The 15,616-nt window shown below is 41.2% G+C and overlaps 1 pseudogene; it reads right to left on the bottom strand.

The window, feature by feature from the left end:
• Positions 1–1,549: 1,549 nt before the first annotated feature.
• LOC118816976 lies at positions 1,550–14,757 on the bottom strand (annotated as a pseudogene).
• Between the last annotated feature and the right edge of the window lie 859 nt (positions 14,758–15,616).

Genomic DNA, 15,616 nt, shown 5'->3' with positions numbered 1-15,616 from the left:
TACAGACTGTAGTCCATCTGTTTCTCTACATACTTTGTTAGCCCCCTTTTACCCTGTTCTTCAGTGGTCAGGACCCCCATGGACCCTCACAGAGCAGGTACTATTTGGGTGGTGGATCATTCTCAGCACTGCAGTAACACTGACGTGGTGGTGGTGTGTTAGTGTTGCGCTGGTCTGAGTGGATCAGACACAGCAGTGCTGCTGGAGTTTTTAAACACTGTGTCCACTCACTGTCCACTCTATTATGATATGCAGAGAAACATTTAAGTATGCAGAGAAACAGATGGACTACAGTCTGTAACTGTAGATTTACACAGTGCACCTATATAGTAAGTGGAGCTGATAAAATGGACAATGAGCGTAGAAACAAGGAGGTGGTCATAATGTTATGCCTGATCGGTGTATATAAGCAAATTGTCAGGGCCGCAAAAGTTCTTGCATTGGCCTTCAGAGTCTCTGTTGGCCACTGAATTCATCTTTGGTTGCACAGTAGCTCACAGTTCACTCTGTGCAATGACATAGACTTCCATTCCAGTAGTCCTAGTGAGACACCTTTGAATAGACCTGTGTTCCTCCCTTCACTCACTTTCAGTCTGCCTGAGCAGCGCCATCTACTGGCCATTCCAAAATGACACAAAAAAGGCACTTTCAAGCAAACTCCTCAAAATACTCTGTAGCCAGACCAGTTACAGCCACAATGAGTATTAAATTAAGACTTTAATAATAAGGTAACATTAGCTAACATGTATGCTGGATGGTTTCTCTGGCTTGCTGAAGTGACTGTGTTGGCCAGACAGCTTTTCCTTAAAAAAAGTGATCTTAGCAGAAATCCTAGACTCAGAGGTCAGAGTTATTATGGTCATTTTTTCATCAGATTCAAATCATAACAAAATACTGCCTCTTCCACAAACACAAATGCGGTATAGGGAGCTGTATGGCTTTTAATTTAAGGTTCATTTATTTATCCTAATTGCAAAGCACCTGTAAAAACACACTGAATTTACAGCAAGTGTTTCCAATGGGTTGTTGTCCAAATCATCGGAAGGTAGTGCCCAATGATAAACAGAGTGGGAACGACAAAAGCTGAGATGCACATTGAGACAAAAAAATTAAGCAACATGAAAAGGTGGGTAGGGTTGATCAGCACTAATGCGTAGACCATATCTATCCATACACTCTTAAAAACATGGTTCTTCAAGGGTTCTTCAGTAAAGTAAATGGTTCTATATAGAACCATGGACACTCAAAGAACCCTTTGCATGATTAAACCGTTCTTTGCATCATGAAATTGATGTAGACTGTGCTGTAGAAGGTCCTGTATGGAACCTTTTCGAAAAAAAAAGGTTCTATCTAGAACCAAAAAGGGTTCTATTGTTACGATGTCAAGCTTGTAATTATAGAGGAACCCTTTTTGGCGCTACATAGAACCATTTTCTGTACTAAAGAAACCTTGAAGAACCAAATGCAGCAAATCAGTGGCTTTAATGAAAAGCATTACCAAAATGTCTGAGATGAAAGAAGGTAAATGAAGTACAAAAATACTGTAAAGTAAAAAGAAGAGTAATTGTTTATTTATCTGCCACATTCTTGCAGATACTTGTCGATGTAGCGGAGTTTACTCAGTGTTTAATTCCTGCCGTCGTCTCCAGCTCCTTCTGTGAGAGTTTCTCCACGATTCCGGCTCCAAAAGCGTCGCCTAGAACATTGATGGCCGTTCGGCACCGATCACTGTTGAGAGAGGAAAGAGCTTTTTGAGCCGTTGTTTTTTAGTAACATCACTTTTGCCTGACATTCAATCACTATTTCCTTTACCTTTGGTGATGAAAACTGTTACAGTGGTCAGTAAAGGATATTAAAATATAGATTTTGTCCATTTCTACAGCTAAAATATAAATAATAAAAGAAAGCAGAAAATGCATTTATTGAGACACGTCAAACACGCTGCGTCATGTTTGTTATTATCGCCTTTTAAGGGGAACGCAAAGTCATGTTTATAAATCATTAATAATACCTTTGGAGGGTGGCGTCCAGTGACGTTTGTCTGTTTGATGTTTAAATTATCGCTTTAAAGGGTGGCAGTGAGTGACGTTTGTTTAATTGATGTTATTATTATCGCTTTAAAGGGCGGTGTTGACTGATATTTGTCTATTTAATGTTTTTTATTATTGCCTTTAGAGGGCAGCAGTAAGTGACGTTTGTTTATTTGATGTTTATTATTGACACTTTAAAGGGAGGCGATGAATGATGTTTGTTTATTTCACGTTATTATCATTGCCTTTAGAGGGCGCCGATGACTGATGTTTGTTTATCTGATGTTTGTTATTATTGCCTTTAGAGGGCGCCGATGACTGACGTTTGTTTATTTGATGTTTGTTATTATCGCCTTTGGAGGGCGGCGATGACTGACATTTGTTTATTTGATGTTTGTCATTATCGCCTTTAGAGGGCGCCGATGACTGACGTTTGTTTATTTGATGTTTGTTATTATCGCCTTTGGAGGGCAGCGATGAGTGACGTTTGTTTATTTGATGTTTGTGATTATTGCCTTTTGAGGGCGGCGATGACTGACGTTTGTTTATCTGATGTTTGTGATTGTCGCCTTTAGAGGGCGCCGATGACTGACGTTTGTTTATTTGATGTTTGTTATTATCGCATTTAGAGGGCAATGATGACTGATGTGTGTTTATTTGTTAATAATACCTTTAGAAGGTGGCACCAAGTGACATTTGTGACATTATTGAGAAACTTCCTAGGAGAGGATAAAGCACTATTTCATCACCATTAAGAACAACAGAATGGAAATTACAATTGTACGTCGATGTGACGATGGTCATTTTTCGAATTTTCACCTTGTAAAAAGCAAGGTAGGTCACTAACGCTAGCCCCCTCAGTAGTCACCAAACGCAAAGCCTCTTGGTGTACCATAATGGAAACTAGAATGGTGAGCGTTGATAGTGATGAGTTTCAGAAATATTACTTGGGATAAAAGTCCCCAAGGTAATACTAGCTAGCTTTGTAGCTGACACTGCTATTATTAGCCTGTATGCTACCAACATCCCATTTATTGTCCAGTCCGTCATAAATTAAAGTTATGTCCTTGCCCACTCTTCAATCAGGGGACAGTAATTATGTACATAAAAGTCACTTACAGCAGCCAATCCACTATGAGGAGCAGGGTGACATCGTTTATAGGAAGCCCCACAGCGGTCAGGACGATGATCATGGAAACCATCCCGGCGTTGGGCACTCCTGCTGCTCCTGTACTGGCTGCCGTCGCTGTTATGCTGTTACACAGCAGCAGGACACATACAGATCACAGTGTGTCAGCACCAGGGTTTGCACAGACTAGTCAACAGGTCAACTTTACCGCTTTAAGCTTGATGTCGACGAGTTACGGATCATGTAATCATGACACAAACAACATGGACTCCTCAAAGAAGACAACAGGTGAGGAGCCTAGTGATTTCACGGTCCATATCACTGGTTTCCTGAAGGTTAGCAATGTGATCCAGGTCCTCTACTGACCTCTGGAGTCTTATCTGGATATTGTGACCACTGGCGGCTCCGGGGCCCTTGCCGATCCCGTTTTTCCGAGCCGTCAGGTTCAAAGGCAGCTCTCCTAGGCTCTGACAGCAGCTGTCAAAACCCAGCACCACGTGTTGTGGACAGCCGGTGGCCACGTGGCTACCGCACGCCTAGTTCACCACCTGCGCTGGCTCACCTCGGCGGAGCCACCCCCATAAAAAGTGCCGTCAAAGGATCAGCCAGTGAGTGGCTTCCATTCCAGCGGTGGTGGCTGAACTCACGCCTCTTGATGTCTTTTCTTTTGTTCCCTCTCTCTCGACTTTCCTAGGGGACTAAACCTGCCGGGCTCCCTGGGCCGACCTGCCTGAGACCTGAATCGTCGTTCCCCGCAGCATTAAAGAGAGAGCTGACATGCATTTAAAGTGACTGAATGCCCTCCCTGGAGGGATCCTTGATTTGTTTTTTTTGTTGTTGAGAGATATAATAAAATCGGCCCAGTGCCGCCCTGAACTGAATTTTTTCGGACTCGTGTTGTCCCTCTTGGCTAACACCCCACAATATTCTAAGAACTTCAGACGTTGCCCCAGGTAAGGTTTCCTTCTGATGACTCTTCCACGGAGATCATGTTTTGTGAAAGCAGTGCTGTGCAGTGTAACGGAGCGAAACCACTCCTGTGTCAGGTAAACCTTCCTACAAGTCCTTTGCTGTCATATGGGGGTTTTGCTTTGCTTTTTTTGGCAAGAATATGAGGAGTTCTATGTAAGAGTTTCCAGATTCCTTAACTGCCACTTTTTTTATATTATATACAGTGGAAATTGTATGCTGTAAGCAAAGTATTTGTCCTGCTTTGATGGCACCAGTTAGCTTAATTTTTAAATCCTTGGTCAGCTGCTTGGAGAAGCCCATGGTTGTTGAGTGTTTAAACAAAGTTTGAAGAGTCAGAGAATTTGTTATGCTGACAATTCCTAATGCATAGTGCCCTGCCTAACCAATACTGTAGAGTCAATTAAGACCTCGTGTGTTAAGTTTTGAGACTCAACCAGCTTTTGCACATGCCAAGTTTTCACTTTGTGGTTTTGGTCTGGCACCGGATGGTGCTATTTTACAGCCACCTCAGCTTATCTGGTGGATGTTAGTGAGACATCAGAAGTCTTTTTACCTTATAGTGGCGATCTGGCCTATGTCAAGTGCGTAGTTGTTGATCTGGGCGATAAAGACGGCGGCCACAGCCTCGTAGAGAGCGGTGCCGTCCATGTTGATGGTGGCTCCGATGGGTAGCATGAAGCGAGTGATGCGCTTATCGATGTGGTTGTTGTGCTCTGCACAGTGTAAAGTTACCGGTAGCGTAGCTGAGCTGAGGGAAAGACAAGGAGAAAAAAAGAGAGCATGATGGTACTGAGGGCAGGTTACTGCTAAGTTACTGTGAGGTATACACTGATCAGGCATTATGACCACCTCCTTGTTTCTACACTCATTGTCCATTTTATCAGCTCCACTTACTATATAGGTGCACTTTGTAGTTCTACAGTTACAGACTGTAGTCCATCTGTTTCTCTTTGCCCCCTTTTACCCTGTTCTTCAGTTGTCAGGACCCCCATGGACCCTCACAGAGCAGGTACTATTTGGGTGGTGGATCATTCTCAGCACTGCAGTAACACTGACGTGGTGGTGGTGTGTTAGTGTGTGTTGCGCTGGTTTGAGTGGATCAGACACAGCAGTGCTGCTGGAGTTTATAAACACCTCAGTGTCACTGCTGGACTGAGAATAGTCCACCAACCAAAAATATCCAGCCAACAGCATCCTGTGGGCAGCGTCCTGTGGCCACTGATGAAGGACTAGAGGATGACCAACACAAACTGTGCAGCAGCAGATGAGCTATCGTCTCTGACTTCACATCTACAAGGTGGACCGACAAGGTAGGAGTGTCTAATAGAGTGGACAGTGAGTGGACACGGTGTTTAAAAACTCCAGCAGCACTGCTGTGTCTGATCCACTCGTACCAGCACAACAACAGCTGAATGTATTTAAAATCAGTACCTGGATGAGATCATCAGTGCAGTCAGCAGAGCGTGAGCCATCCCCCAAGCAAACTTGTATGGGTTCCTCCTGACCACCAGCACATACAGCAAAGGCAGCACCACCATGGAGTGAATCACCAAACTGCACGAACAATCACAAACATGTGAAACCAACAACAGAACTACTACACTCATCAACCAAGGCAGTTGTTCCACTGTATCTGGGTCATTCTACAGAAACGTCCACTTTTCTCTCTCTCCATAGGAGTCACTGGTGTTACCGATCCTCATTGGTGTTACACATTAGAAAGGAAACACCAGAGACATTTTTAATGAACAATGCATTTTACTAAATAACTGCTACAGAGCATCAAACCACATGTTGTCAATCATGGAATATCCACTAAAATATGTAATTTAATCCATTTGTATTCTATTTTTTCACAATTGCCTCAGAATAAAGTCGCCACACCAGTGACTTCAGCTAAAAGCTTCATATGAAATCATGAGCTAAATGAGAAAATCTCTGATAACTGAAAGACACAGTGGACTCACCATGTGCTTTTCTTCATACATCCTCAGACAACAGGTAAAAGGAAGTCGAGTGATGTCATCAGTGTGATTTTTATTTCAAAATAAGAGATTTTATTTTACACGGTAACACCAGTGACACGACTCCTGGGGACAACTTTCATTATATATTTTATAATATTTATTTGTTTTCTCTCTGTTATTTAAATCATATATTTCATAGTCATGTATAGATTATTGTAGTTAAATTGCTGAAAAACATGTTTTTTCACCTCAAAATATGGCCTCAGCCTTCACACAGGCTGTGAGGACGAGCTCTTCTGTGGTGCTTGGAATTCTGGATAATTGATTTAAAAACCAGTATTGCTGAATTGAGGCTCAAGAAGGTGTAACTGTTAAAACAACGTATTGTTTTATTTTCAAATATAAATAAATTGTAACCCCAACATGTTTTTCAAGCGTAATATATCTGTAAACACTAGAGACACAACAATGGACGTTTCTGTAGAATGAATTTTCTCATTCCACCTTAAATGGTGCAGCAGTAACTTTCTGGTGCCTGAAGGTGCACCATTTAAGGTGGAATGAGAAAATTCGAACAAGAAGCTGGCAAATAAGAAGCTGACTTCAGCTTCGTGTAAGAAGGTGTTCTATTATAAATATCTACATGGATTAAGGAGTGCTATAACTAGCTACAAAGCTTTAACCATCACTGTAAATAAATAACTACTACATCCCCTGAATAGACTATTAAATGAAATAAGCTTAATATAAAACCAGTGCAAAAACAATCACATCAACCACTCGGCCATAGCTACACATAAACATCACACAAACATGAGTGTGGATCACTGTGTTCCCTCCGTTATATAATCCTATCCCGCTTTCTGAGTGCAAGATTGCTGAAACAGTGTAATTTTGGACAGTACCTTTCTTAAACTGCCGCTCTGAAATGGTACTGAATGCAGTCCAGCAGCAAAGTTGACTGACCAAAAATGGCGGCACCGTTGACGTGCCTGACTGGACCCAACACGCCATCTGGGTATGTATATCTATGGACTACACTTGCAATAAAACTGTACATTTGACTTGCTTGCCAAACTATTCCCTTACTTTTGAGACGAAAGAGGAACTAATGTTAGGTACTGTGGATAAAACAGTCCTAGAACTCAACTTTAGTCTGAGAAATGTTGCATTCAGAAAAAACAAATCACTCACCCAACTAGCACTGTTAGCATATAGAGGCCCAGCTTCCTGAAGATGTTCCAGTCCTCAACCTCAATGATTTTTGATGCTATCAGAAATAAAATTCCGACTGGCATGTAGCTACAACAGAAGCACAAGCATGAACATCTCTTTGCCTGAAGGCAACACTTCAAAGTATCTTCAATTATTTATTTCTTTAGGTTTTGCACCAGAGCTACAAGACTAATGAAGCTAACAAGTAATGGACGCTTATATGAGCCAAACCATCCATAAAAGCATAGCTAAAAACAGTATTAGCAATTAATACCCGAATTATCTCTCATCTTTTGAACATTATTCGACTACACTTGGAGGGAAAATTGTATTAGTTTTTTTGTGTCAAAGTACATCTTAAATCCTTACAACATCATAATCTGCACGATCTTCATTGTAGCTTCATTTAAGGCTTCGAAGAACTCTAGAAGCAGCCGTCCCTGTTCCCCAGTGTTAGCGATGGACAAGCCAAAGAGAATGCAGAACATAATGATGCCCAGCACGTTAATGCTGTTCGAGTATGAGGCCACCAGCTTATAGTCCTTCACAGAGACCTACAAACATGAAGCATAAACCTTCATAAAATCCTTATATCCATGCTGGGCCTAATGAAAATCTGTAGCAGTTCAAGACTTAATTTCACATTATTTTGTGTCTGAAAGCTCACACTGTACTGGTGTAGTTTATTTTGTATATTTGTGGATGAAAGGCAAGACCAGGAAGTCCAAGAAAACTCTCAGGTAGAGCTGCTTGTTTGCCAAACAGAATGGCAAAGCAAAACCCCCACATGACAGCAAAGGACCTGTGGGAAGTTTTAGCTGACACAGGAGTGGTGGGGCACTGTTACAGTGTGCAGTGTTGCTTGCACAAACATTTAGTGACATCATCACAAAAGTCAATGTCTGAAGTATGTAGTACAACATCTAGATCAGCCAGAAGCACTTTGGAAACAATGGAGTAAACATGGAACTTCCACAGTCATCAATACGTTTGGAGAACAGAAGGAGCAGCATTTGATGAAGGGAACACCGTGCCAGCTGTTAAGCATGGGGGTGGATCTATTATGCTTTGGGGTTGTGCGGCAGCCAGTGGCTCAGGAAACACTGAAAATATGCTTCTACAACAGGACAGTGAGCAAAAACATAGAAGCCCATGTTTATATTCTAGCTAGTAAGAATAAGCATATAAGAATTTAACAACTCACATTTTGGGATGCATTCACCGCTGGAAGGCTGAGTGCTTCACGTTTTGACTTGTACTGTCAATGCACATGAAACATCCGCTATATTAGAATTAATCAGCATATACAGTAGGAGGGGGGGCACAAAGTAATGTGGGGTAAAATGTAGCATGGATATTTTACGTAGTTAAACAGGTTCAAGTACAACATGCCTTTTTTCACCTTCTTGTATTACTGCAGCATCGTCATCTATGCATTTGACCAGTGGAGGACGAAAGTACACAAATCATGTACTTGAGTTAAAGTAGAGAAAATATACTCCAGTAAAAGTAGAAGTTCCTCCCTTTAGACCTCCACTTGAGTAAAAGTACAAAAGTATTTGCCTTCAAATGTACTTAAGTATCAAAAGTAAAAGTACTAAAAGATTATTTATGGCCTATTATCATCTTTATAAAAAGACTCTTACTTCTTTAACTCATTTTAGGTGAAAATACTCCAGTGTCTCTCTTGGTAAACCAATCTTTTAATAGAATGTCATTAATTAGTGACGCTGATGTCTATTAAAATTATCATAAGCACAAAACACTGAAGGCAAACAGTTTCCATCAGGTAGAACTGAGTGGCTCTGAAATAACTTTTTGCAGGAAAAACTCCAGCAGCACTGCTGTGTCTGATCCACTCAGACCAGCACAACACACACTAACACACCACCACCACGTCAGTGTTACTGCAGTGCTGAGAATGATCCACCACCCAAATAGTACCTGCTCTGTGAGGGTCCATGGGGGTCCTGACCACTGAAGAACAGGGTAAAAGGGGGCTAACAAAGTATGCAGAGAAACAGATGGACCACAGTCTGTAACTGTAGAACTACAAAGTGCACCTATATAGTAAGTGGAGCTGATAAAATGGACAATGAGCGTAGAAACAAGGAGGTGGTCATAATGTTATGCCTGATCGGTGTTGAGTCATAGAATTCACTCCTATTTTATTTTAATCTCCCTCTTGGCTGTAATTTAGCACCAGATAAACAGCTAACAGTGAGAGCTAGCCTGGCTAAAGTACAGCCTCCACATGGCGGGGTTAGTTTTAGCATGCTGTCGCAACTAAGACCACCCTAAAAGTAAAGTCAATTTAACTTATATGAATTTAATTTTTAGTTTAACTTAACTTTAACCTTTTAGTCACAGAATCATAAAAAACTGGGTGTATACATCAAGGAAATAAAATATATTTCATTTTTATTGCGCTGATGTCTCTTGTTCTACTTTGTCGTCAAAAACAAATTAGTCACGTTTCATTTTTATGCAGATACTTTTCGTTTCTTTGGAAAGCTCATCTGGTTTTGAACAACACAGACGTATATGAAGTTAATTATGTTTTGCAGTGTTTTACCAGACTTTTTCGCAAATGTTACAACCAGCCCCTCACTTTAACCATGCCTGTGGGGCAAGTTGTAACATTTGCATTTGCCTGATGAGTAGAGCTGTGTATGTTGTTTGCATAAAATGATTATTAATCTTGCTCAAATATTTAAAACCGTTTTCAGCAGAAATGCATTAGGTTGTACCACGCTCCCCTATACAGCCTGCTTTACATTCAGCAAGCACAAATACACGATTGGCTAATAATTATTCACTGTCCAATCATTAATTGTGTTGACACAGGCAGTTTTATTATATTCTATGTATTTTGCTGAAATTGGCCCAGATCACAAAAAATTATCTTTAAAAATAAACTCCAGAATACATTTTTATATATTGCAAATTTGATCAGTCAGCAATACTGAACTAAAACCAGAATGAAAATCATAAGTGATCAGACAGTAGATGTGCAAGGCATGAGATTATTAAGTGATATAATTTTGTTAGAAATAAATATTCACCTGCTGAAAACAGGCCTGAACCAGATTATCTGGAAACATATTTCTGCCAGACAAAGCGTGAAAACACACAGGTTCAAAAATGAAATATTTGTAGGGAATTAACAAATATTAAACAAATATTAAGTAATATAAAAGTGTTATATCGCTGCTTTCCAAACAAAACCTCGTACCTCCATTTTTATTGTTTTTCAGTTTTTGACATAAGTTGAAAATGCCTGTTGCCCTTTACACTGTATGTACATTTCAGGATGAATGGACCAAAAGAAACGTCCCAAAATCACTTGGAAAAACGTCTGGTTCCATTGACTTACATTAAAAGTAAAGTAGGTTTTTTCCTTCTCCTGTAAAGTTACCATTTTGGAGATACGAGGTTTTCTTCCGACAACAGCGATGTGTAGCTTTATAAACAAAACTTTTTTTTCTCTTGTAGCTGTGATTGGTCAAAAGTTGAGCTGATGTGATCACCTGATCAGGTCCAACATGGCGTCCACCGTGGACACTTCACCCTGACGTTCCTGCCAAGCTCACGTCGGTGGAGCGCGAGGGTTCTCCAGGTTTGATAGTCACCACTAGAACCGCTCCTGAAATAGCGTGTTGGAAACCGTGATCAAACTGAATTGTAAACTAAGGAAAAAACAAATTTAAAGTGACAGAGTTAGCATTTTTCAGACTGGAATTCCCTGAAGTTAAGTAGCTCACACAGTTCCTCCTCACCCCACTGTAGTCAAACAACCAAGAAAGGTTCAGCCTCCAGTTTTGTGAATTGTGTTGAGCTGTAAGCTATTCTGAGGGTCTGCAAAGTTACCCAGTATGGCGGCCGTGACGGTGGTGGTGAGGTAGTAGACAATCGCTCTGAGACCGATTCTCCCTGAGGCTTCTGACTGTAAAGCTGCAACACCTACAACAACAACAACAGCACTTACACACATCTATAGCAACCACACAGTATTCAGCATTTAATAATATAATCATAATAATAATAAGTGGCCCTTATTAGTCCCACAATGGGGAAATTTCACCTCCGCATTTAACCCATCCGTGCAGTGAAACACCACATACACACTAGTGAAGACACACACACTAGGGGGCAGTGAGCACACTTGCCCGGAATGGTGGGCAGCCCTATCCACGGCACATTGGGGAGCAGTTGGGGGTTAGGTGCCTTGCTCAAGGGCACTTCAGTCACGTACTGTGGGTTCAGGGGATCGAACCGGCAACCTTCCGGTCGCAAGGCTGGTTCCCTAACCTCCAGCATACAGCTGTTGACGTCACTAAAAATATTTTTATGTATGTTTTTAAACACAAATAATGAGCCAAAACACCTCTTGCTTCTTAGGAAAATAACAAAAGTGCTTGAAAACTTCTGACACGTTGCTACACTTACAGTTGAAGCTGCCGCCATTGAGAAACAATCACAGGAGCACAATTTAATAAGGTCTTTGCTCTTCCAGGTGAGGATAAAGTCACCAAAACTAGTACATGGTCAAAGGTGCACCAGAACAACTACAGTTGCTAGGTTTTAAAATAACCACTTTGTAACTAGACTACTAAGGTAACGTGAACTAGCTAGCTAATGTTATTAGCATAAATGCTGGCACCGTTACGTTTCCATCCTGCTCAATAAAAAGATAAACAAGCACTCTAAAGGCCTCAGCAATACTTCTTGTGGAGATGACGTTCGCCTGGCTTCAGCAAACAGTATGACGTATTTGCGGAGAAAGCTAACAACTGTAGATGTTGTGCGGAAGCTTCGCTCGCCGCATCGCACACATGGCAGCTGGGCGCACTCTGTGGATGAAGAGGCTACGTGATGGGGCCTGCGATTGGTCAGTAAAAAAGAGGCGTGCCATGAAACGAAGATGGATGACTTTGAGGAGCTTCGGCTTCCGCAGACACACTAATATTTCACTGATAAACGTGCATTTGTTAAATAAACAATGAATATCTCCGAAATCTAAGATGTTAAGTCTGTTATTCTGTAGTACTAACTAGTGCTAACTAAGCACCAACATATAGGTTAACTTATATTTAGGTTCAAAAGAGGAAGAGGCTGAAGTTGGCTTTCTGTTCGACAGCTTCTTGTTCGAATTTTCCCATTCCACCTTAAATGGTGGCGGTATTCTGAATGCAAATGTGGCCATAGTTAGAACAGTGAAAGAATTTCCAGCGTTTTCCAGCAGTCATGAAACTTATCATTAAATTTCTTAGGCTACGTTCACATTACCAGGCTGAAGTGGCACAGATCTGATTTTTTGCCCAAATGCGACTCAGATCTGATGTTTTCAGGGCTGTGTGGACACAAATCTGATCTTTTCAAATCCGACCTGAGCCACTTTCATATGTGGGCCTAGATCGGATACGTATCCGATTCATGGCCATGCGACCTTAATGTGACACTCAGATCAGAATTCATGTGCTTTTTCCCACTGCGCGTGCGCCATCCTTCAGCGTTACCATGGCAACAGCGCCGAACAGAAGTTAAAGCCAGTAAACTGTGGAAAAGCAGCTCATCTCACCTTTTTCTCCTTCGTCTCGCTCTAATAATGAAGCTGAGAGCTGATCAGAGTTAATTATCTTCTCAGCGAAGCTCGTTCTGCTCGTTAGTTTGTACTGATGATGAACGTGATTCATTCACGTGACGTTACTGAGTAGGATGTGCTCATGAGGACAGGACGACGGTTCGTCACATTAATGACAGATTCGAGTCACTTACCTAAACGAGTGTGAACCATCCTGTCAGAGAGATCAGATTTGAGCAAAAAATCGGATTTGAACAACGAGGCTTGTAATGTGAACATCAAAAAACCTGAGGATTAAACTTCATGGAAACAGTATTGTTAGCAATGTGCCACGGTATATTGATCTTCTTCCTCTTATTTCTTTTACTGCCAGATTGGTGTTTTCAAGACATCCACACCATTCCGACTCCGGAATGTTTGGTCTGATCAGGAATGGTGTGCTTGTATAAAGTTTTGATCAGATTTATGGCTTGGGCACAATCATTGCTAAATGATGAGTTATTTTTCAATGGGAATGATTGGGGGTGCAAAAGTTTGTGCATCCCAGGTAAAATCATGATGATACAGGTCCATGGCAATCCCCAGTAAACACCCAAGGAACCTCCTAGCAGCCACCTGGGATACCATAGCAACCACCTGCCAACAGCTGAGCAGCCATCTGGATACCACAAGTGACACAAGCAGTAAGCAAACCACTTAGCAACCACCTGGGATAATATAGCATCCACTTGGCAACGTCTTAGCAAGTTTAAGTTGCGTAATTCTCTGCATTTCCTTCAAGAAATGAACTTTTCTAGATATAAAATATAAAACTGGAAGTTTTTTACAGACTAACCAATAAATAGTGGCTCTTCAGGATTGGAGTTTGACCGACCCTCCTGCTCTAGAGGAAGACAGAGTTCCTCATGACTATCTGGCACTGTTACAGATTGTGTATAATGATTACTGCTTTAAACAGGACTACAGAAGAAAAATGATTAACATTGTGTACCATGGAGTTCCACTGAGTAGAACCGTCTGATTCAGCAGTTCATTGTTTTTTCTCATCCCGAAGGTCTGATACGTGATGAGAGACTCTTTCGGCTTACCTGTGATTATACTGGAGAAGACCAGAGGCAGAACAATCATCTTTAACATTCGCATCAGAATCTCTCCGGGAAAACTGAAATAATACTGGTCCAGTCTGGAAAGAGAGCCATATTCCCTCACCAGCACACCAACACCTACACCTGCAGGGGGGTAAAAACATGTGAAAGGACAAAAAAGATAAAAAATATATATATATTAAAAAAAGGATTAAAAATTGTGGATTAAACCTGAAAAAAAAACAGTTTTTAAAAATCTGAAAGAGAAAAAAAGATGGAAAAAATTTGAAAACATAATTTGTGGAAGAAGAATGCATTACTTTTAATAATGGACAAAAAAGATAAAACAAAGAAATTTGTAAAAGGGAAAAACTCAAATTGTGAAGGAAACAATAGTATAAAATTGTGGAAGACAAAAAGACAGAAAAAAGAATAAACTGTAGAAGACAGAGTGAGAGAGAGAGAAGTGGTAGAGTGTAAATGACGTTCTTACCCAGCAGAACAGATAACATGGTGGTGAAGAGCAGTCTGTGCTTCTTTACACCTCGCTTTAATCGCTGTTCCATTTTCGAACTCAATCTGTTTTAAGTGCGTTAAAGGAATTAAACCAGTTTCCTATGAGTTACATGCCAGCGATGCATGTATGTTCTGTTTTTTTCTGTTTCTTTCTCTCACTCGCTTTTCACTCTACTGTCCTACTCCACAGGTGTTGCGATGAACCACTGAGGACGACACGGAAGCTTGGCTGCACTTTTCTGTCCACCAATCCAAGTCGCTGCTGCCTGCTGAGGGGCAGGTCTTGGCAAATGAAAGGACCTATGTGAGGGGAGTTGTGTGTGTGTGCCTGAGATTTTTATGGTGCTAGCAGTATTGTTAGGCTGTGGTACTGAATGGGCTTGAAAATGTAGCCAATGAATGTTAGTCACACTTTGTTGCTCCCTCTCTTGTTTTCTCTTGCTTATCTCCCTCCAGTGCAATGTGTGGACACGCAAGTTTATGAGAGGCCTTTTAGGCCAATATTCAACATGAGAGGCTCTTAAGACCAACATTCAGTATGAGAGGCCCTTTAGGCCAACATTCAATATGAGAGGCCCTTTAGGCCAACATTCAATATGAGAGGCCCTTTAGGCCAACATTCAGTATGAGAGGCCCTTTAGGCCAACATTCAAAATGAGAGGCCCTTTAGGCCAACATTCAATATGAGAGGCCCTTTAGGCCAACATTCAAACTTGACTCTCACACACACCGTCATATTCTCTGAATCTCTCACACTCACTATCAAACTCTCTCGCACTCACTATCAAACCTCTCACACACACCAACAAATCTCTTACACTCACTATCAAATCTCTCACACTCACCATCAAATCTCTCACACTCACTACGAAACCTCTCACCCTCTCTATCAAACTCTTTCACACTCACTATCAAACCTCTCACACACCATCAAATCTCTCACACTCACTATCAAACCTCTCACACACCAACAAATCTCTCACACCCACTACCAAACCTCTCACACTCACTATCAAACCTCTCACACACACCAACAAACCTCTCACACTCACTATCAAACCTCTCACACACCATCAAATCTCTTACACTCACTACCAAACCTCTCACACACACCATCA

Source organism: Colossoma macropomum, unplaced genomic scaffold (assembly GCF_904425465.1).
Source record: "Colossoma macropomum unplaced genomic scaffold, Colossoma_macropomum, whole genome shotgun sequence".
In the NCBI taxonomy this organism is placed as follows: domain Eukaryota; kingdom Metazoa; phylum Chordata; class Actinopteri; order Characiformes; family Serrasalmidae; genus Colossoma; species Colossoma macropomum.
This window is presented reverse-complemented; position numbering and strand designations above follow the sequence as displayed.